At 46.0% G+C, this 24,127-nt stretch overlaps 1 long non-coding RNA gene across 1 annotated transcript; it reads right to left on the bottom strand.

The window, feature by feature from the left end:
- Positions 1 to 20,747: 20,747 nt before the first annotated feature.
- LOC101685438 lies at positions 20,748 to 22,469 on the bottom strand. Its single transcript, XR_001181222.2, has 3 exons — positions 22,304 to 22,469; positions 21,723 to 21,884; positions 20,748 to 21,461 (listed from the first exon to the last, which is right to left on the bottom strand). It is a non-coding gene; the product is annotated as an uncharacterized LOC101685438 (long non-coding RNA).
- Between the last annotated feature and the right edge of the window lie 1,658 nt (positions 22,470 to 24,127).

Here is a 24,127-nt window from a genome sequence, read left to right on the forward strand (position 1 = left end):
TAAGTGATTTTGAGAAGACCAACTTTTTGAGAAACCAAATCACCCTTCTTGTTTAGAAAAAATGTCTCATCCTATCTTTAATTCACTTTGACTGGCTGACGTTTTAGGACCTTTCATTTTTATTTAATTGCCCAGGACCTCTCATTTTCTCCCAGTTTCATTATTGGCTTTCTTTCTGCCTGGTTCCTGGTGCTCACTTGATCTCTCTTATAAGCCCTGGAACCCCTCTGGCTGGAAGATGCATCTGTCAGCTTTGCTGGACCCATGGCATCTCTCAGCCTTGCCCCTCACTCTTTCCTCATCTAGTGCCTAGAAACATTATTTGACTATAACTCAGGGGTCTAGACCCAAACTCCAGTACTAGATTATTTGGTCAGTACTCGGACGCCCTTTGAGGTGCCATTTAATGTTTAGCTTACTTATGTGAGTCTTCAATTTATTTCTAGAGAGAGTGGATGGGAACTTTTTACTGGCACAGAGGTTAGTTTCTTATAACGTCCTTGGTCATGTTTCAAAAGTAGGAGATATATTATTTTCTGAAACATGAATGAAAACTCAAAGAGCACTTTGAGAGGCAGGCAGCAAATAGGACTATTTGCAGGGAGAAATCTAGGTCAGCAAAGTCACCTTGTTGGAAGGGCATCTGAACAGGCATCAATTCAGGCTAAAGATATTAGTTAATTACACTTATAAATTCTTCATGTTCAAATTTTTGACATTTTATCTTAACTCTCTTTGAGGCCTGTATTAGGTTCTTTTATTTTTTTGTCTTCTTTGAAAAGTGTATATTCAGATTCTTTGTCCATTTTTTAAAATTTATTTTTTATTTATTTTCAGCGTAACAGTATTCATTATTTTTGCACCACACCCAGTGCTCCATACAATCAGTGCCCTCTATAATACCCACCACCTGGTACCACAACCTCCCACACCCCGCCCCTTCAAAACCCTCAGATTGTTTTTCAGAGTCCATAGTCTCTCATGGTTCACCTCCCCTTCCAATTTTCCCCAACTCCCTTCTCCTCTCTAACTCCCCATGTCCTCCATGCTATTTGTTATGCTCCACAAATAAGTGAAACCATATGATAATTGACTCTCTCTGCTTGGCTTATTTCACTCAGCATAATTTCTTCCAGTTCTGTACATGTTGCTACAAAGGTTGGGTATTTATCCTTTCTGATGGAGGCATAATACTCCATAGTGTATATGGACCACATTTTCCTTATCCATTCGTCCGTTGAAGGGCATCTTGGTTCTTCCCACAGTTTGGCAACCATGGCCATTGCTGCTATAAACATTGGGGTACAGATGGCCCTTCTTTTCACAACATCTGTATCTTTGGGGTAAATACCCAGTAGTAAAATTGCAGGGTCATAGGGAAGTTCTATTTTTAATTTCTTGAGGAATCTCTACACAGTTATCCAAAGAGGCTGCACCATCTTGCATTCCCAACAACAGTGTAAGAGGGTTCCCCTTTCTCCACAACCTCTCCAACACATGTTGTTTCCTGTCTTGCTAATTTTGGCCATTCTAACTGGTGTAAGGTGATATCTCAATGTGGTTTTAATTTGAATCTCCCTGAGGGCTAGTGATGATGAACATTTTTTCATGTGTCTGATAGCCATTTGTATGTCTTCATGGGAGAAGTATCTGTTCATATCTTCTGCCCATTTTTTGATATGATTGTCTTTTTTGTGTGTTGAGTTTGAGGAGTTCTTTATAGATCCTGAATATCAACCTTTTGTCTGTACTGTCATTTGTAAATATCTTCTCCCATTCCGTGGGTTGCCTCTTTATTTTCCTGATTGTTTCCTTTGCTGAGCAGAAGCTTTTGATTTTGATGAAGTCCCAAAAGTTTATTTTCGCTTTTGTTTCCTTTGCCGTTGGAGACATATCTTGAAAGAAGTTGCTGTGGCTGATATCGAAGAGATTACTGCCTATGTTCTCCTCTAGGATTCTGATGGATTCCTGTCTCATGTTGAGGTCTTTTATCCATTTTGAGTTTATCTTTGTGTACGGTGTAAGAGAATGGTCGAGTTTCATTCTTCTACATATAGCTGTCCAGTTTTCCCAGCACCATTTATTAAAGAGACTGTCTTTTTTCCACTGTATATTTTTTTCTCATTTTGTCGAAGATTATTTGCTTATAGAGTTGAGGGTCCATATCTGGGCTCTCTACTTTGTTCCACTGGTCTATGTGTCTGTTTTTATGCCAGTACCATGCTGTCTTGGTGATCACAGCTTTGTAGTAAAGCTTGAAATCAGGTAGCATGATGCCCCCTGTTTTATTTTTGTTTTTCAACATTTCCTTAGCGATTTGGGGCCTCTTCTGATTCCATACAAATTTTTGGATTATTTGCTCCAGCTCTTTGAAAAATACCAGTGGAATTTTGATCGGAATGGCATTAAAAGTATAGATTACTCTAGGAAGTATAGACATTTTAACAATGTTTATTCTTCTGATCCAAGAGCATGGAATGGTCTTTCATCTTTTTGTGTCTTCTTCAATTTCTTTCATGAGTGTTCTATAGTTCCTCGAATACAGATCCTTTACCTCTTTGGTTAGGTTTATTCCCAGGTATCTTATGGTTCTTGGTGCTATAGTAAATGGAATCAATTTTCTAATTTCCCTTTCTGTATTTTCATTGTTAATGTATAAGAAAGCCACTGATTTCTGTACATTGACTTTGTATCCTGCCAAATTGCTGAATTGCTGTATGAGTTCTAGTAGTTTGGGGGTGGAGTCTTTTGGGTTTTTCATATAAAGAATCATGTCATCTGCAAAGAGAGAGAGTTTGACTTCTTCATTGCCAATTTGGATACCTTTTATTTCTCTTTGTTGTCTGATGGCTGTTGCTAGGACTTCTAATATTATGTTCAACAAGAGTGGTGACAGTGGGCATCCTTGGCGTGTTCCTGATCTCATCGGGAAGGCTGCAAGCTTTTTCCCATTGAGGATGATATTTTCTGTGGGTCTTTCATAGATAGATTTGATGAAGTTCAGGAATGTTCCCTCTATCCCTATACTTTGAAGCATTTTTATCAGGAACAGATGCTGGATTTTGTCAAATGCTTTTTCTGCATCGATTGAGAGGACCATGTGGTTCTTCTCTCTTCTCTTATTAATTTGTTCTATCACATTGATTGATTTGCGAATGTTGAACCATCCTTGTAGCCCAGGGTTGAATCCCACCTGGTCATGGTGGATAATCTTTTTATTGTGCTGTTGGATCCTGTTTGCTAGGATCTTGTTGAGAATCTTAGCATCCGTATTCATCAGGGATATTGGTCTGAAATTCTCCTTTTTGGTAGGGTCTTTGCCTGGTTTGGGGATCAGGGTAATGCTGGCTTCATAGAAAGAGTTTGGAAGTTTTCCTTCTGCTTCAATTTTTTGAAACAGCTTCAGAAGAATAGGTGTTATTTCTTCTTTGAAAGTTTGGTAGAATTCCCCAGGGAATCCATCAGGTCCTGGGTTCTTGTTTTTTGGGAGATTTTTGATCACTGCTTCAATCTAGTTACTAGATATCAGTCTATTCAGGTTGTCAATTTATTCCTGGTTCAATTTTTGGAGTTTATATTTTTCCAGGAATGCATCCATTTCATCTAGGTTGCTTAGCTTATTGGCATATAACTGTTGATAATAACTTCTGAAGATTGTTTCTACTTCCTTGGTGTTAGTTGTGATCTCTCCCTTTTCATTCATAATTTTATGAATTTGGGCTTTCTCTCTTTTCTTTTGGATTAGTGTGGCCAATGATTTATTGATCTTATTGATTCTTTCAAAAAACCAGCTTCTAGTTCATTGATATGTTCTACTGTATCTCTGGTTTCTACCTCACTGATCTCAGCTCTAATCTTGATTATTTCCCTTCTTATGTGTGGAGTTGGTTTGATTTGTTGTTGATTCTCCAGTTCTTTAAGGTGTAGAGACAGCTGGTGTGTTCTGGATTTTTCAATTTTTTTGAGAGAGGCTTGGATGGCTATATATTTCTCCCTTAGGACTGATTTTGCTGTATCCCATAGGTTTTGGGCTGAAGTGTCTTCATTCTTATTGGTTTCTATGAATTGTTTCAGGTCTTCTTTGATCTCCTGGTTGATCCAAGCATTTTTAAGCAAGGTGGTCTTTAACTTCCAGGGGTTTGAGTTCCTTCTGAACTTTTCCTTGTGATTGAGCTCCAGTTTCAAGGCATTGTGATCTGAGAATATGCAGGGAATAATCTCAGTCTTTTGGTATCGGTTGAGTCCTGATTTGTGACCCAGTATGTGGTCTATTCTTGAGAAGGTTCCATGTGCACTTGAGAAGAATGAGTATTCTGTTGTTTTAGGGTGGAATGTTCTGTATATATCTATGAGGTTTATCTGGTCCAATGTGTCATTCAATGCTCTTGTTTCTTTATTGATTTTCTGCTTCGATGATCTGTCTATTTCTGAGAGAGGTGTGTTAAGATCTCCTACTTTTAATGTATTCATATCAATCTGATTCTTTATCTTGATTAACAGTTTTCTTATGTAATTGGCTGCTCCCATATTGGGGGCATAGGTATTTACAATTGTTAGATCATCTTGGTGGGTAGTCCCTTTAAGAATGATGTAGTGTCCTTCTGTATCTCTGACTACAGTCTTTAGTTTGAAGTCTAATTTATCTGATATGAGAATCGCTACCCCAGCCTTCTTTTGAGGCCCATTGGCATGAAAGATGCTTCTCCATCCCTTTACTTTCATTCTGTGTGTATCTTTAGGTTCAAAATGGGTCTCTTGTAGACAACATATGGATGGGTCCTGTCATTTTATCCAATCTGCAACCCTGTGCCATTTTATGGGCGCATTTAGGCCATTCACATTGAGAGTGATTATTGATAGATACGTTTTTATTGACATCGTGTTACCTTTAAGTCTTTCTTTCTGTAGATTGTCTCTATATTTCTGTTCAATGCTAGTCTTAGGATTTTTCCTCTTTTATAGAACCCCCCTTAATATTTCCTGCAGTGTCGGCCTGGTGGTTGTGTAGTCTTTTAAGCCTTGCAGGTCTTGGAAACTCTTTATCTTTCCATCCATTTTGAATGTCAGTCTTGCTGGATAAAGTATTCTTGGCTGCATGTTCTTCTCATTTAATGCCCTGAATATATCTTGCCAGTCCTTTCTGGCTTGCCAGGTCTCTGTGGACATGTCTGACATTATTCTGATGGGCTTTCCTCTGTAAGTAAGGAGCCTCTTTGTCCTAGTGGCTTTCAAGAGATTATACCTACAATTATGATTCCTCAATTTGACTATCAGGCGTCTTGATGTTTTTTTGGAATGTATAATCTTGGGTGGATACCGTTCGGCCTCTAGTACATGAACGCTGGTTCCATTCAAGGGATTGGGAAAATTTTCATAAATAACTTGTTCCACTATATCTTCTAGACTTATTTCTTTCTTCTCCCTTTCAGGGATTCCAATAATTCTAACGTTGGAATGTTTCATGGCATCATTTTTTCCCCTGATTCTGTTTTCGTGGTTTCTAAGCTGTTTGTTCCAGGCTTCCTCCTGATCCTTTCTCTCTATCTGTTTTTCCTCCAGATCCCTAATTCTGTCTTCTGTCTCAGTTACCCTAGCTTTGAGAGAATTTAGATTAGATTGAAACTCATTGAGAGCATTGTGAAGTTCATCCCTGATAATTTTCAGCTCTTCCCTAATATTGAAAACATGATCTCTGGTAGTTTTCAGTTCGGCCCTAATCAATTCCATTTGGTCACCCATGTCTTTCTCCAACCTAGCTATTGCTTGGATAATTGTTAGCCTGAGTTCTCTTTCCAACATATTGTCTATGTTGATAGACATTAGCTCTGTTGCTGAAGGCCCATCCTCTGTATTTTTCTTCTGTTGGGCATTTCTCTTCCTAGTCATTTTGGTGAGAGATGACTGAACAGATGTAGCTGGATGTATTGACCGTGGTGCAGTCAAGGTGCACCCTGGAACACTTTTGAACAATCAGGATTCCCCACCCATATGAGAGACAAAATAAAAGAAAAAGAGAAAAAGAAAAAAAGAGAGAGAGAGAGAAAGAGAGAGAAAGACAGGAAAGAAAGGGAAGATGAAAGAGAAGGTTCAGCCCAAATGGGCCCCAGATAAGATTTATGAAGTATACAAACAAAGACAGACAAACACAAAGACTGATAAAAGTATAGGACAAGATGAAAAAAAATATATATGCAAATAAAGGAAGAACCTCGTCAAAAAGAACCCCAAGTGTAAGGCTTATATACTATCAGGACAAACACAAAAACACAGAAATAATGGTGGAAGAAAAAGTTGGGAGAGTGGTTATAAATTCTCAGTGTGGGAGAGGAAGGTTGTTTTGATTCCTCCTGGATGTATCTTGATATCTTTGTTAAATGACTGAACTTTCCTAAGATAAAGGGGGATTAAAAATTGGTTTACCTAAAGGGGTAGTAATCATTGGGGAAAGGGGATTACTTTGAAGTTTAACTTTATATGGAATATTAGAAAATAAAAATAAAAAGGAATAAACGAGACCAAACTAAACTAAAATTAAAAAAAAAATTCAAGAAATAGAAATCCAAAAGAAAAACACAGGTGTATGTATCAAAAAGTTCAGGTTAGAAGGTTATTATGGAATTTGATGTACTGGACATCTCACTGTGATGGTAAATAGGTTAAAAAATTATCTATAAAAAAAACAGAATAGTGGAAACGAGTTAAAAATAAACGTTGTCCTATGAAGTAGTGGTGGTTGTTCTCTTGTAGTCTTTTTTTTTTTTTTTCTCCTTTCTTGGTTGGTTTTCTGGGGGAGGGGACTGCCACATGGGTTTTCAGTCAATGGTGTTCCCTGAGTTAAGTCCCCCCGCCCCCCTCAAGGGGGGGTGGGCTCTGAGGAAACTGTTTTTTTTTTTTTTTCAGGCTTTTGTTCTCTGGCTGTTTTTATGTTTGTTCACTTTTTTTTTTTTTCTCTCACCTTGACCGCTTTTGATGGTATTTGTAGTTTTAGAGGAAAACAAACTGCATCCTGACCTCCGTCTCAGAGAGAAGCCTCAGTCTGGCTGCAGAGCCCAAATAAGTTCTCCCTTGGCCACTGGCAGAGCAGGTTCCAAGTTGCGGTCCCTGGGGACGCAGGATCTTTTGCTTGTACCAAAAACCATGGCAGCGGTGGCTATCTGGGCAGCTCCAGACCACCAGAGAGGTTCCAAGCAGTGATCACACACTGAGATTTTCCCGCTAGCTCAGGCTGGGAGTGCCTGGTCTTTCTGGGTCTAAAAGCGCCTGGCTTGCATGCACCTCTTGAAAGATGACTCCCCTGAGGGGGAGACTGTGCATCGCGCACACTTTTCAGGCTCCGAGAACGGGACGCAGGTCCAAAAGCACCAGGCTGGGCCTTCACGCACCTCTTTCAGGGGAGAATTTGGGGCATGCGTCTTAGGCTCTAAAACAATGGCGTGCGGGTCAAAGAGCACCGGCCAGGCCTTTGTGTACCTCTTTCAGGGGAGAATGAGGGGCGCACGCATCTCAGGCTGTATAGCAGGGCTTGTGCGTACTGTCCTCTGGTGAGGCACACAGCCCCTCACAGGAGCCGGACCCCACGTGTTCTCGGCCGCGCTGGTGGCTTAGGGACCAAAAGCTGGTTTCTCCGCTGCACTCTCTCTGCCTCAGCACCGGGGAAGCTGTCCTGGGACAGGGGACTTAAGCCCCTGTCCCTAGCCGCCCCGATGCCCACAATTTTCCCCCGTGATCTTTTGCTCTTTTGAAGTGCTTTCAACCAGTCTCCAAGTTAACGCTGGTCCCCAGAAACAGGGCACTCTCGCTCGTATTGGGGTATTACTTTCCAACCGTCACCTCTGGTGGCTCTCTCCCCTTTTGTTTGTCTTCCGATATCAGTCCGCCTTTCCCACTCCGCTTTCCCTGCCCACTGGCGTCTTCTGCCCCTGTAGAGATCCAGACGTGTATAATTCTGATCTCAGGCTGATTTCATGGGTGATCGGAGTTCTTTGGTTGGTAATCAGCTCACTTTAGGGTACAGGTTTAAAAGGCGCCTCCTCCTACTTCCCTGCCATCTTGTCCTCCCCTGTATTAGGTTCTTATTTGAGGTGCACAGAAATCACTCACTTCAAAATTATATTACAGGCTTCCTGAAAAATTCACCATTGGTCTTTCCATCCAAGGAGGATCTGAAAGTAAATCTGAGTCTTCTAAGACCAACATCACAGCGCTGATGCTCTTCCTTTCCTGCCTGAGATCTAAGCCTGACACAGGATATCGGGTCATGTCTTGACCCCATGCACTGAGTCCAGCAGCCAAAGTGAATCACTTTATCAGCTTCAGAGTCAAAGGTATGAGCAGAATAGGAAATGAAAGGAATATGAAAGGAAGTTTCAGTGTTCCCCCAGCCTGCACAAAATGATTTAAACCGGAACCAGAGAGTGATATTTGGGGACAGATAATGAGTAACAATGTGTTGTCTCCACCTTCCTGGGATTGTCTTTTTTGACCTGTGTTCAAGGAACTTGGCTAGAATGTGGTGGGTCAGGTGTGATGAGGGGCGCAGTCAACCTGAAGTGTCACCTTCAGTGAGCCATGTGGCTTCCATAGTGCTCCATTTCCGTATAAAGTCACAGTGTTATGTAGGATTGACAGCTCCTAGCGCAAGACATGGGTTGCTTGGTGCATTGTGATTGGTTGTGACATGCATCACAGTAAATTATCACTGATTAACATTTAAAGGAGTAAATTTGAGGCTGCTCCAGGACACTGTCCCTCTTATTTGCTTGCACTGAGATATGGTTGCATGAAAGAGTAGAGGGTAAGTGGGCTTCCTGGGAAACAAAGCACCACAGACCAGGTGGCTGAAAACATCTGAAATTTATCCTCTCAGAGTTCTGGGGCCAGAGGTTGAGTGTTGGTGGGATGGGGTTCCCTCCTGAAGCTCTGGGCTACCTACCCTCTAGTGAATCATGAATCCTAAGTAGCAGAGGGAACATCCCAGCTACTGGTGGGTTGCCCACACTCTGGAGGAGGATGTGCTTTACTGAAGATGCAGATGTCTCTGGAAAAATGAGTAGAACATTGCAGGTAGTTGAGGACATGACCCTCTCTGACTTTTGGATTGCTTTTCAGGAGTCCTTCATCTGGCTTCTGGGGCCTTTTAGATGGGTCTTACCAAAACAACCCCAGGTCACTGGGTTCTGTCCCCTTTTAATGTTCCAGAGAGGACATTTGTTTGAGTTGTAGCGATTGTTGTTGCTTTTGGGTGGTGTGCCGCTGTGTGGATTTTGTTTTACATTCATCCAGTGAAAGATACTTGGGTTTGTTTCCACTTTTGGGTGATTGTGAATAAAGCTTCTATAAACATTTACGGGAAAAAAATAGTTAATGCATATTAGTATTTATTTGCAACAAATGCATGGCTAGGCATTTCTAGACGTAAATCAGGACTTTGAAAAAATTTTCAGTCATGTATTTGGTTCAAGAATAAACATTTCTAATCTATAGTAACCAGGCTTGATATTCCATTAATAAGGTTGGATCCAGGGTCCTGTGACTTCTGCACCTGCCCAAGACCTTATGCTTAGAAGTGCCCCCCCTTGCTTTAATGCTTTGCTGTGATTGTTTGGAAATTTTGCACTGGGACCCACAAATTATGTGGTCACACTAATAAGCATAATCAATGGGAAATTTTCATATCTGCTACACTTTCTCTAGTCTCTCAGATGTTCATATACGATGTGTTTTTTTCCCCTTAATTAGTACCCCCATCCCGTCCCAGTATTGCATATTCTGTTAAAAAGGAGCAGACACATGTTGTTTCCTGTCTTGCTAATTTTGGCCATTCTAATTGGTGTGAGGTGATATCTCAATGTGGTTTTAATTTGAATCTCCCTGATGGCTAGTGAGGATGAACATTTTTTCATGTGTCTAATAGCCATTTGTATGTCTTCATGGGAGAAGTGAAAAGAAGGGCCATCTGTACCCCAATGTTTATAGCAGCAATGGCCACAGTTGCCAAACTGTGGAAAGAAGGAAGATGCCCTTCAACGGACGAATGGATAAGGAAGATGTGGTCCATATACACTATGGAGTATTATGCCTCCATCAGAAAGGATGAATACCCAACTTTTGTAACAACATGGACAGGACTGGAAGAGATTATGCTGAGTGAAATAAGTCAAGCAGAGAGAGTCAATTATCATATGGTTTCACTTATTTGTGGAGCATAACAAATAGCATGGAGGACATGGGGAGAAAGGAGAAGGAAGTTGGGGTAATTGGAAGGGAAGGTGAACCATGAGAGACTATGGACTCTGAAAAACAATCTGAGGGTTTTGAAGGGGCGGGGGGTGGGAGGTCGGGGTACCAGGTGGTGGGTATTAAGGAGGGCATGTATTGCATGGAGCACTGGGTGTGGTGCAAAAATAATGAATACTGTTATGCTGAAAATAAATAAAAAATAAATTTAAAGAAAAGGAGCAGACAATCTTGAGATGAAAAGAAGGCCATAGCTGAGAAATGTAAGAGCATGTGTTTCCCTGACCTGGTAAAGTAATCCTGGCCATTGGTACTTTCCAAGCTGTCTGAGTTCCCAGAAAGTCTGGCCTTGCCTGACCAAGAAGGATTGCTGTGATAGGAGGTGACTTTTTGGAATGAAGAGTAGCTGTGGTAGCCTGTCTTTCTCTTGAAATTTCACCTGCCTCCTCCATTACTGTTCATGTTTACAGTGTTGCATGATTTTCCAAATTATTATTTCACAGCTTGTAAAATCTGGTAAGTTTCATTCTCTGAGCCCAGTTTGACCAGGACTCACTGTCATGGATAGGGTATTCATTCCTACAGCTGTCACAATACATTACCACAACCCTGCCGGCCTCAAGCAACAGAAGATTATTTTCTCATACTCCTGGGGGTCATACATCCAAAATAAAGGGGATGGTTTTTCCTGGAGCTTCTGAGGGAAAACTGTTCCATGTCTCCCTCCTCCCTCCTGGTGGCTGCTGGCAAATCTTGGCATCCCTTTGTCTGTAGGTGGATGACTGCAGTCTCTGCCTCCGTGGTCACGTGGCCGCCTTGCCTGAGTCTCTGTGTGTTGGGGTCTGTGTCTTCGCATTTGCGGCCCACCCAATAATCCATGGGGTTCTCATCTGGAGACCCTTGACATCATTACAGCTGCAAAGAACCTTTTGGCAAATAAGGTTTTGACACCTTTTGGTGTTCACAGGTTTCAGGTGGACAGATCTTTTGGGGGCCATCACAAAATCCACCACAGCTAGCATGTGCTTGTCAGTGGCTCAAATCCCTAAAGCTCTATGAGCCAAATAACTTCTGCCTTAAATAACGTTACCTGGTCCTGCTGGCTGCAGCCACGGGGAGGGCGGATCCTGCACTCACGGGTGTACGTGGCTTCCAGCTTGTGACACACACTATGTGTCCAGGAATTTTGCAAAACCCATTTATTTCACCCAGCTTTTATTAAAAAGTAAATGATATAAATTCACAGTGAAATAAACCCAAAAGCTGTACTCCAAAAGCATCACCTCCTAATGATTTCCCCACATTTTACTGTTCCGCACTCTAACATTATGTACATCTGTTGCACCTTCAGGGTGTACTGCTGACGGTTTCTCCGCAGGGCCAAGCGGAGTTCCCCTGGGAGCTGGACATCAGCGGTGTTGAGAATATTCACACCAGGTGCTGCCCTTGGAGACCTCCTCCCCTGGAGCCTGTGGTCAAACATTTCTGAGTACACTTGTGAGGCTGGGAACCGTGACGGTGAGCGCGAGGCCAGCCCCCTCTGACCACCGATGTTAGTTCACCCGGACGTTAGGTTTCAGGGCACATTTCCCTAACTGTTCCTAATGAAATGCGATCTGTAAGTTTTTAACTGACGTGTGACTTCACCTGTTTCTAAAAATTCACAAGTCAGAAGAGATTGTTTGCCAGCCTGCATATCCTTACTTTTGTTTTTCAAAATGATGTTATCGAAACTTGGATGATGACATAAATGTTTTCAAGAGTGCAAAGCTGATGGTTTGTCAACCATTGCAAACCTTTCATTTGGGTCAGTCCAGGGAAAATCTGGCAAAGATGCTCTTTGGAGTTGGACAGACTTTTAACTCACTGTGACCTAATTGGATAGTTGAGTTTGATCTACTCTTTCTTTTTCTTTTGTTATGTACCGCCACCTCAGGCATTAGCTGGAAATGAGTTAAACAGCCCCAGAAACTAGCCAGAAGATTCTGAAGTGAATAAGATTTTAGACTAGAATTGCTCATCTGGAGGTGTTTGCATAGGGAAGCCCTCTGGTCTAGTAATCTCTGGTTGAACCCATGGTATGTGGGAAGCTGTCAATACCCTTAAAGGCCTTACCTCTCTGCCCAGGTGGCTTCTGACTCAGGGAGGAGCACTTAATATCCAGAAGAAACAAATCATAAATAAAAGCACATATGACTGAGGAGAAATATACTTCTAAAATATATTAGAAACTTTATCTCTAGGCAGTGTGTCACATAGAATTCAAGTCCAGAAGGTGAGGAGAGGCCTGATTTGAAAAGACTATTGCAGCTGGGGAAGGGGAACTTAGGGTGGGGAAAGAGTGTTTGCAACAGAACAGTGACATAGTACCTACTGGTGTCTCAGAGGTCGGGGAAAGGGCTTGTCTTTTTCTTTTTATTAAGATTTTAATTAATTAATTAATTAATTACATTACACTAATTTATTTGACACAGAGAGAGAGAAATATGGAGCACAAGCCGGAGAGTGGAAGAGGGAGAAGCTGGCTTCACATTGGGCTTGATCCCAGGGCTCTGGGATCAAGACCTGAGCCAAAGGCAGGCAATTAAAGACTGAGCCACCCAGGCACCCTTGGAGGTATATAAATAAAAATGCACATTAAATTCTGTGCTGAGGTTGTCAGTTGAACAGACTTCATGGTGAGTGTTGGATGGCACTCGTGGAATATTGACCTCTAGGTGATACTGGGATAGCATGCGTCCTGACATTCATAGGCAGAGGGTTGTAATGTCAGCATCCCTGACTTCTAGCCCCGTGGGAACTCCATGATGCCAACATATCTTCTTTGGAGAAATATCTGCTCATGTCTTCTGCTTATTTCTTCATTGGATTATTTGTTCTGTGGGTGGTGAGTTTGATAAGTTCTTTCTAGATTTTGAATACTAGCCCTTTATCTGATATGTCATTTGCAAGTATCTTCTCTCATTCTGTTGGTTGTCTTTTGGTTTTGTTGACTGTTTCCTTGCTGTGAAAAAGCTTTCTATCTTGATGAAGTCCCAAGAGTTCATGTTTTGCTTTTTTTCTTCCTTGCCTTTCGAGACATGTCTCGCAAGAAATTGCTGTGACTGAGGTCAAAGAGGTTGCTGCCTCTGTTTTCCTCAGGGATTTGGATAAATTCCTGTCTCACCTTGAAGTCTTTCATCCATTTGGAATCTATTTTTGTGTATTGTATAAGGAAATGGTCCAGTTTCATTCTTTTGCATGTGGCTATCCTGTGTCCCCAGAACCATTTATTGAAGAGATTATCTTTCTTCCATTGGATATTCTGTCCTGCTTTGTTGAAGATTAGTTGACAGTAGAGTTGAGGGTCTATTTCTGGGCTCTCTATTCTGTCTCATGAATCTATGTGTCTGTTTTTGTGCCAGTACCATACTGTTTTGATGGTTACTGATTTGTAATACATCTTATGGTCACCTGCCTTTGTTTTAAGTGGTTAATTTCTGTGCTGGTATTTGTGAAATGTGGGCACTCACTCAGTCTGGATGCTCATCTTGTTGAGATTCCTTGGTGCCCACTGGTGGGTCTGTACTTTGCCCTCATCTGTCTGCACTGTGTCTCAGTAAGCATTTACTGAGTGCCTACTGTGAGCTCAGTCCCTAGCATTGGGCAGAACATGAGAGAGAGAGAGAGAGAACTAAGATACAGGACCCCTGCCCTCCTGGGACTTGTGATAGCCCCATCCTCTTGACTCACCCCATCCTCCTGATGCACTTCTGTCCTATTGAGGTGTAACTGACATATGACTGATACTGTTAAACCTGTTTCAGGGTAGAGTTCAGTGGCAATAAGTACATTCACTGTTCTGCACCTGCCACCTCCATCCATCACCACCAGTTCTTCATCATCCCAAACTGAGCCTCTACCAATTAGACCTGAATCCCCTATTCCCTGTCTCCAGCCCCAGCACCCAACAACTCCTTCCACCTCTATAAGTTGGAATGCTCTCCATCCCTCACAAATGGGGTCCTCCAGTATCAGTCCTTTAGGGACTGGCTTATTTCACATGCACAGTGGCCTCAAGCTCTGTCCCCATGACCCTAGACCTGACAAACTTTTGCCTCAAAGGAATCTCTCGGCCCTCTCCTGTCTAAGTTGAGCCTCCTCAGTCCCCTCTGCTCCCCTCATTTTCTTCCTCAGCCTGAAGATGATCCCAACCAATCTGCAGCTTTGAATACCAGTTCAGTCCAGATGCCATGAGCATAATGTGAGGGTCTCAGGCCTCACCTACCCCATCTGTCCTGTCCACATCAGGTGCCTACACCTCCCCACACCAGCTGGCTACCTGCTCCTCTCACAGGTGTCCCCATCTCAGGAGAGGGAAACACCAGGTCCAGACCCTTGGATGTCTCTGTGACTTGTTGCTTTCCACCAACTCTCCAAGTAGTGAGGTGTCTACAGGAGGACATTCGATGTTCAAACCATTTAAAGGCGTATGTAAGTCTCTGCTGCTTAAGGTAATGGATAAGAGTTGGGGGAAATAGAAACCAAGCAGAATCACTGGAAGAAAGGATGAGTGGTGAGGAGTTCTGGGGAAGAAAGGCCTGGAAGCTCTGAACTATTCCCAAGCCCCTGGGACACTGCATGCATGGGCTGGGTGCCTGCTCAGGGCCGACCTGAGAAGGCCCTAGGCTCTGCCCTCTGGTGATTGTCAGACTTGGCAAGTAGGAAGTGAAGGCCAAGTGGAATGCTAAGAAACCTGGCTGTGCTGAAGGTGTATACCAACACCCCCCCACACAGAGCCCTCCTCCCCATCTGCAAGGGCTGAAGTTGTTTTGCTTAGTTTGTTTATTTATTTGTTTATTTATTTATTTATTTATTTCAGAAGGAGGGCAGTTCCAGATATTTAAGGAAATCTCGTGTAATCATCATTGACCACTATATTCACAGACCAGACACTTCTGTGGCCACACAGGACAAGGGACACAGATTTGACAAAATCAGTTCAGAAATGTCACTAAGCCAACAGCAGAACTGCAGTGAGAGAAGAAGCAGCAGTGAACCCTGGGGAGGAGAAGAATTGGTATTTGACTTGCAACATTACACTATTGACAGTGTCACAGAGTGAAAGGCAGAGAGACGAGTGGTGGTGACACAGGAAAGGAATTTATTTCAGTTCAGCCAACACCGGAACTCAGAGAACTGGCATGGTCTCAAGATGCTGAAAACACCCTGGGCTTTTATATGAGGAAAATCTAGGACAAAGTTTGGTGGACAGGTGCTAGAGGTCACTAAAGTACTGGTCAATCATTACCTTGGGTCCATCATGCAGGGTCTTGCTGGCATCTAGGAGTGGTTATTGCTTGAGGGGTCCTTTTGGTCCCTGCTGGGTCTTTGACTTGAGTTAACAGATGAGCCTGAAGGAAGGACGTCATCAGTTTGAAAGTACAGACAAAGGTCAGAGTGCAGGTGGGTAAAGGCTTCTTTCACTCTGAGAGCAGAGGAGCTCTGAGCCTCTGCTACACACTTTGCCCTGCTCATTGCTTCTAGCTGCCTGGCCCTGAGTTCTGTCCTTTTAATGAACTGGTCATCTGGTAAGTAATGTGTTTCTCTGAGTTCCATGAGCCACTCGAGCAGATTATTCAAACATGAGGAGGAGGTTGTGGGGATATTCAATCTGTAACAATATCTCAGAAACATGGGTGACCTGTCTGCACAGGATTCAGTGCTCACACACAGCAAAGAGCACAGACTTGACCAAGTTAGTTCAGGAAAGCCACTAAGCCAACAGTAGCAACTACAGTGAGCAGCCATAATGAAGCCTGGTGTGGGGAAGGTTTGCCACACAGGACGCTTCCATGATAATATTCATCGTCACACCCTGGACTTGTCAGTGGGGCCAAGTCCCCCCGCTGGGGGTCAGGTAGCTTCCTACAAGTTCCACCTACCTCTTCCTGGCTCCACCAGCCATGATCAGCCCTTTGCTTCTTCCCAGCAGAGAGCAGTTTTAACCAAGGTCAGGAAAGTGGGATGGGTTTTCCTATCCCCCACTACCACCACCCCCTGTCCAGGGCTGCAAGAGAGGAAAGTTTCCTTCAACTCCTCTTAAGGTCCCTGGCTGGGTCTGGAAATTGACAAAGACAGATGAACAGGAGAAATGCTGGCCAAGTGTATTGATTTTTTTGGTGGGAGCCTCATATGAACATGGAGACCAGAAGAGGTGACTGGAGCAGACAGATCTTCTGCATTTTAGAAAAAGAAGGAATCAATATGTGAAGAATTGGGAGACACAGGGATTTGGACTGGGGCTAGTAAATGATAAAGAGGTAACTAGGAAGATAAAGGTTAATTTAACCAGGTTTGTTCCTATAGCCTTTGTGGCCCTAAATTCCTTGACTCTAGGTGATAAGCCTGTCCTCCCTGTGGTCTGGGCAGAGAAAGTGCCCCATTGGGAGTATTCTGACCTGCTTCAGGGAAGAAGGGCTGGTGGCTGGGAGATCAGAAGGACCTTTCTGCTTTTTTTCTATGCAAAATTCTTTCAGTTTCTATATTTAGTTTGCCAAGGGGCCAAATTTGGGGTAGTGTGTATTTACCTTCACTGGCCTGGTGCTGTACTCCATCTCCTCCTAGTATCCAGGACATTGAATGGGCTGTTGTGGAGACCTCCCAGCTCTGGGACAGCCGCTTGGCCCAGGAGACACCTGCCTCAAGGGGAGGGTTGCCTTCAACTTCTCACATGAGTGCCTTCTTGCTAAGGGTGGCTGTGGCTGCCGCTCCTCAAGGAGATTGGGTGAGAGTGTGCAGATCTTACTTTGAGAAACTGACTTCATTTCCTGGAAATGCATACCTGGTAGTGGGATCATACAGGAGCTCTATTTTTAGTATTTTGGGAATGCTCTATACTTTTCCCACCATGGCTCTGCCAACCAAGGTCAATTCCAGATGATTTTACCTATAAAGCAGAGGTTTTTCAAGAACCTCTCTGGCAGAGAACATGTTGAGAACATTTTAAGGCCTTGTGAGGTATACTAACCATAGGAACAAACCAGTAACTCAGAAACTATTGAAATGAAGAACTGGTTCTCCCTCTCCCATTTGTGGCTAGTGTGCTGGCCCATGGTTCCATCCTAACTCAGGCAGCTAGAAGGTTGACTGACCAGGCCAGCTGACCTCACGATTGAGATGGCTACAATTTCTAGAAATTCTGTGGGGTGTGTCCAGGTTTCCCCACCTGTGCAAGATCAAGTTGGCGACCTCTGACAGTGGAGCCCAGGGTCCTCCAGGCATGGTCCTTCCCCCATCCCTCAGTAGAGCCATGACACTGAGGGTTTTTGGGGACGGGAGCTGACCCTAGGCAAAACCACCTGAGATTCTCACTGCCCCTAACTGCCTTTCAGATGCTCCTCAATTACTCCTGAGCCTCTGGTGTCTTCCTGGAACACTGACTTGGCTGTTTTAGGACAGTTTGTCCAGTCCTCACTTTCTGGGAGAGGGATTTGCTGGAGTCCGCTGTGTGTCCTGCTGCCCCACCTGGATCACTTTTTTTTTTTTTTTTTTTTTTAAGATTTGACAGACAGAGATCACAAGTAGACAGAGAGGCAGGCAGAGAGAGAGGAGGAAGCAGGCTCCCTGCTGAGCAGGGAGCCCGATGCGGGGCAAGATCCCAGGACCCTGAGATCATGACCTGAGCAGAAGGCAGAGGATTTAACCCACTTAGCCACCCAGGCAACCCCCTGGATCGCTTTTTGAAGGTACATCATCGGCCATTTGAGGACCCAAGACTGTGGGTCTGTGGCCTGGAGGGATTTTGAGCGGAGCTGGTTGGATGGGAGAGCTGCAAGGCACAGAGGCAGGTTTCCAAAAAGTTGTCTGGGGTCCGCGGCATCCTACCATTTTTGTATCAAAGCCCTGAGATCTTTAAAATGCCAGCAATGTTACAGCATGGGCCAGAAAATCACATGTCTCTGTGCATCCAACACCATCTAAACTATTGGCCATTTCTTGCACTTGAGCTGAGTACAAAGGATTGAGAGTCAGTGCTTGAGGGAAGGTCCTAGGACAGATTTGTATTTGGGGACAAAGGCCATCTGCACAAGCTTGTGCTGAGCCTCAGGAGGGGTTCTGTGGGGAGACCCCAGCTGCAGACAGTGCTGTCCACTCATGCCCCTCAGCCTGCCCCAGCACATTTGCTGCTGGAGGAGCACCTGCCCCCTCCTCTCTGTGGAGGGCTCTTTCCTGCTCCAGCAGTGCCTCTTGCAGGCCAGTCACTGCCAGCCTGCAGTGGGTAGGTGGGTATCCTGATGATCTCCAGCCCTGGGGACAGATCCAGTGCAGGTGGGACATGGTCTCCAGCAGGCTTGAGCCTGCTTGACCCCACGGTGCTCCCCCTCCTCTTGTGGGCTCACTGTGCCATGTCCTCCCTCAGGCTCTCTGGGCCCAACTCCTCCTCTGCTCAGGGACCACTCTTGTGCCAGGATCCTGGGAATGGGAATTGGAACAGGTCTGGGAATGGGAACAGGTCATCTGGACCTTCTGGACTTGTGCTTCCATGCCTGTGACATGGGCTGGCCTCACAGACCTGTCAGAGGTGACCCAGGGCAGGAAGATGCAGGCCACTGCAAGGGAGTTGGCAAGTGACCTCAGAGGGAGCACACAGGCCTTGCACAGAAAATGAGCCTCATGGAACGCAGTGTGGGATGTGGCACCCAGCCAAGGGGCATCTTTTCTTTGTTCAACTGGACTCTGTTTTCAGGAGCAGGTTCCTGGTGCTCATCACCCCTGTTAACTCTGAGGACTGCCCCCTGTCACCTCCCACAGTGGACATGACCACTTGCGTTGGGGGTACTCACTGATGTGGCCCAGTGCTCAGTATAGAGATGGGATCCCAGATTTTCTGCTGAATGAGGGAGGGCATGAGGGAATGAGGATTGGAGAGAGGGAGGAGGGAGGAAGGATGGGAGGGAGGATGAGAGGGGAAGAGGGATGGGAGGAAGGACAGCAGGGAGGGAGGGAGGGAGGGAGGAGAGAGAGGTAGGATGAGAGTTGGGAGGATGGGCGGGAGGAAGATCCAGTGGGGAAGGAAAGGGAGGCGTGGAGGGGAAGAGGGGTGAATGAATGATGGCGTGAATAAAAGGTAGAGAAGGAGGGAGTGAAAGAGCAGGAGTCCAGTCCATACATCAGGAGCCATTATTTGGGGTGAGGTCCAAGGGCATCACAGCCCGGGATCTGGATGGTGGCTCAGGGCACGTCCATCTGTCCTCACAGTGCCGACCTTCCTTCTCCTTGGCCCTCTCTCATCTTGGGTCCTCCCCACCTCCCCTCAAACAATTCTGAATGCTCCCGGGATGGGATGGCAGGAGAGGGTCTCAGGAGGGGCTTTCCAAATCCTGTGCCCCAGAAGGCACTGGAAAGTCACTTCAGGGCATTCTATTACGAGGACTGAGACAGAGTATCCCATCCATCTCCTTGGGCATTAGCGTTGTGTCATTCCCTGCTCGGTCCACCACTGCTGTGCTGAACACTCCTGAAAAAAATATCTGAAAAACCGCGCCAGAGTTTCCGGGTGTGAGTCCCAGGACAAGCATGGGTAGGTGATGGGTGCACCTGCGGCCTAGGTTGGGTGGTGTTCACTGCTCTTCGAGACTGGGGTGCCTGTCATGCTTCTCTCCAGGGGGCCTGCTTTGGACCTCTGCCTCCTCACATCCTCCTCAGGGCTGCCAGTCCCCAGACCAGACACCTGCCAGTCTGAGGGTGACCAGTATTGCCTGCATAGGGTTTCCTTTTCCAGAGTCCTTCCCTGGGAGCTCCCACATCTCTGACACATACTCCCCACATGCCTAACCTCCCCCTTGGATTTGCATGTGTTTGGTCTCTGTCCCTGTGGAACCCCATGACTTAGAGCATGATTTGGACCAGAGACAGGGGAAACATTTCTCTGGCCTTGGGTTGTGAGTGATGCGTTTTCCCTCTGTGGTATATCATCCAGCTTTCTGCATTTCTCTGGTTTCTGTGTGGGCCACAGGAGGAACCAGCAGTGTCCTGTCTGGGGTCAGGTTGTGGTGTCCTAACAGGAACATGGGTCTCGGCCCTGAGATTGTGTCCATGATTCCTAAAGGGGCTTCTATGATTACATCTCATCTGTAATCCATCAGCATTCCAGTATCAAAAAAAAAGGGGGGGGAGGAATTCTCTGTCAAATAAACAAATGGACAAACAAAAAACCAAACAAACCTGAGTCCCCTTTGAAAATAGAGGGGCAGACACAAAGGCACCTATGGCCTGAGTCCACATACAGGAAGCATCCAGAATAGGTGAAGGAAGAGAGAGAAACAGCATAGGGGTTGCCAGAGCCTGAGCTGGGGGAGAAATGGGCAGGGAGGGCTTTTGGTTCAGGGTCTCATTTGGGCAAGGAGATATCCCGCAGCGATGTTCTGCGGTGTGAGGGCACAACACTGGAAATAAACTCAATGCTCCCAACGTGTTCAACTGAAAACAAGTACTTTTATTTAAAACAAATGATAAACAGCATAGAGGACATGGAAAGCCACTGTAACAGTTAATATGTACCAGAGAGAAAGAACATAGGGGGAGGGGACAACACATTCTGGCAGGGCATCAAGGTCAGGGGCTAGAACTAACGGTAATTGTACAGGAATCTCTCCCTGCAGGGCTGTGAGCCCTGAATGTGGCTCTGGGAGCCCCACAGGAGAAGGAGTAGGGATGGGGGTTGGGATAGGGGCAGGGACAGGAGCAGGAAGAGATGCAAGAGCAGGAACAGGGACAGGAGACAGGAGGAGGACAGGGTCAGCAGTAGTGGCTAGTGCAGGATCCAGGGCAGAAGCTGGGCCAGAGACAAGAACAGAATCGCAGGCAGGAGCAAGGGGTAGGAGCTGGGGCAGGATCTGGGTCTGGGGCAGGAACAGGGGCAGGAAGGGGCAGGATCATGGGAGGATCTGGGTCAGGGGTAAAAACAGGAGCACAAGCAGGGGCAGGGGAAGTGGGAACAGCTCTGGCAGGGGCAGCAGCAGGGAAAAGGGGAGTGTCTGGAGCAGGGGCTGGGACAGGAGGAGCAGGAGCAGGGGCGGGTGCAGTGGCAGGTGCCTGCTCTTCCTCAACAGCATCAGCTTCTCTGGGGGCAGGTACCAGGTCACCTGCTGGCTCCTGGTCTCCTGCTGACGTCACTGCAGGCACCGTCCCCCACTCCTGAGCTGCTGAAGTTGCAGTTGGCTCTAGCTCCTCAGCTGGAGCAGCTGCGAGAAGAAATCTCACCCTCGTGCCTGCCTCTCCCTGTGACTTTGCAGAGACAGAGCACTGCCCAGGGCCTTCCAGAGAAGCTGCAGCCAGGAGGGAACCCTCACTGGGAAGTCTCCTCGACTGCAGTCCACCCCCTAGATGCTCTGAGCCCAGCCATTGATCCTGGCCCCACAATAGACTCTGGTGACTCCTCCCTGTGGGGCTCAGCACTGACCCATCCCTACACACCCACAGGCATCTAGTCCCAGCCTTCTCACCCTTGGGCTCAGCCTCCATGGGCTCCAGGTCCAGGGCCGCAGTCCAGTGTAGTACATCCAGGCACAGTGGCCGGGTGGTTGTTGGAGGCCTTTCCAGGACTGGGGACTCCTGTGTCGGGAGGAGTGTGTGTCCACAAGCCTCCTCTCATAATCTGTGGCCTTCTGCAAAGATAGGGACCAGTATCTGGCCTGGATGCATCACGGTCCTGCCCAGCTGTCCCCACCATCCTCCTGCCCAGTCCCCCTGCTGGTCCCAGATCAGACACAGATCTGTGCATGCACAGCCCTGCACCCAGGACAGTGACTCATCCCTGCAGGGCTCTCAGGATAAACTCTGGACAGAAGGGCGCAGTGTCGCACACCACATTCCCTAACCAGCCTGGACCTAGGGTATGAACATGAACCCCCCACCAAGCATCTGACCCCTCATCAGCCTGCTCCTGCTCATGGCCTCCCTACCCTACATGAGGCCTCTTTCCACACACACAATTACACACACACACAGGGAGGGGACCTGGGGTTGCACAGGTTGATCAGAGCATGTGGGGCTGGGTGGCTGCCTCTGGGCCTCCCTGGGTCACCTTTGGCCCTTCCAGCCAAATGGCCAGAGGTGACTGGGAGCCCTGACATGACATCCCCAGCAAAGGAAAGTGTTAGCAGGGCGGGCTTTCTTCTGCTTCCAGCCTCCAGACTTTGGGATGCAACATGAGAACATGTTGTTTCTTCAAGGCTCTCCAAAGAAATGAGCTGGGCAGGGGTCTGTCTCTGGAATGTGGGTGCCTGGTTACCTGGATTCCAAGTTCTGTTGGGCTCTGTTGTCAGGGAAGTGATGTCACCATTGCCTGAGGTCTGCTTACCAGACTTCCTCCTCACACCAGAGTCCCCAAGTGCTCTATGCTCTACCCCTCCCCCAGGTGCTCTATGCTCACCCTCTACCCATGCCCTGTCCATACAGTGATACCTACCCACACAGTCCACCCACAGCCCCTATGGGTCCTGGATGCAGATGGTGTCCCTTCTGTGAGGACACAGAGCTGGGCTCAGACTGAGTCCCTGCTTGTGCACAGGGCAGTGACCCTGGACAGACCCCGTGCCTCTCAGGGCCTCCCCAGGCTCCCCATCTGCACTGTGGGGTCTTCTGGCTTCTACTTCTAGGGATGCCATCAGGGGTAGGATCACCACATATGTTCTGTACCTGCTATCACAGGAGACTGGTACACACACGTTGCAATGCAAGGATGATTGGGGGGCTAGGCGGGACATAGAACACAGTTTAGAGGGGCTGGATCTGCTCTGGGGTGCAGGCAAAGCCACCCTCCTCCTGCCTGTCTCTCCCAGCCCCCGTGGGAAGGTTGCAGTGAACCAATTCAGACCCTGTTCTCTCACGACACAGATTTTTTTTGTGTGGTTAACTGGAATGAATTCAGCCAGCCTTTTTATCTCTGTGCATCATGATCATTAGGAGTGGAGGACCCCTGAGTAGGATACTCAAAGATCCCTAGGAAGAGATATTATAATATTTTTCTGATATTAAAGTTACTGAAAAAACTATCTTTTTAAAATTGATTCAGGCTCTGGTATGTTCAGAGTGTGCTATAAGACAGGTCTGAAATAGTATTTAAAAACGCTCAACTCAGCCTCCTGTACAAAGTAAGACAATGCTTATAAACATTGCTAAACTATTCCCTTACCCATGAATACTTACTTCCCAAACATCATAGTGATGTGGGAACAGAAGGCAAGCTGAGGACAAAGCAGAAGCTGACACCCTGCGACACCCCTGTCTCCCTCCGCTGAGTGGGACTTTGTGCCATTCTTCCAGAAATCTCCCAACTACCTTAATGTTAATACTTTGCTAGCGGGGACAACAATCTTAACCTGACAGAGGCAAATCCTCTATTGAAACTTCCCCCAACCCCTTAGTCTATAATCAGCTGCCTGCCAGAACCCACATGTGGCAGCTCTTTAGGCCCAGGAGTCCCATCCTTGTGCTTTAATAAACCAACATCTTGCACCGAAGATGTCTCAAGAATTATTTCTTGGTCATTGGCTCCGGCCCCACCCCCACTGAACCTCACTTATTTGGCACCCGAACATGGGGTTTTGAGTCTTTACATCTGGACTCTGAGCTTTGGTGCAAATTTGGTTAGTACTTTCTCTCCTCTTCCTTTACTCTCATTTCAGGGGCTTTTCAATGAGTATGGTCTTACTGGAACACTTTCATGTCCATTACTCAAGCTGTAATCCTCTAGCCCATGGCTGCTTTATGGGGAGGAGAATATCTGCCTTTTGGCAGGAAGTGAGTACCCTGGCCAGAATGGTAATAAGACCCAGAAACCTGAAGTCCTCTCTTTATTCCTGTTCTTATACAAAGTTGTCTGTCTTGGGCACAGGATATCCACCCA

This window comes from Mustela putorius, unplaced genomic scaffold, assembly GCF_011764305.1.
Source record: "Mustela putorius furo isolate JIRA1106 unplaced genomic scaffold, ASM1176430v1.1 tig00003937_pilon_pilon_pilon, whole genome shotgun sequence".
Classification (NCBI taxonomy): domain Eukaryota; kingdom Metazoa; phylum Chordata; class Mammalia; order Carnivora; family Mustelidae; genus Mustela; species Mustela putorius.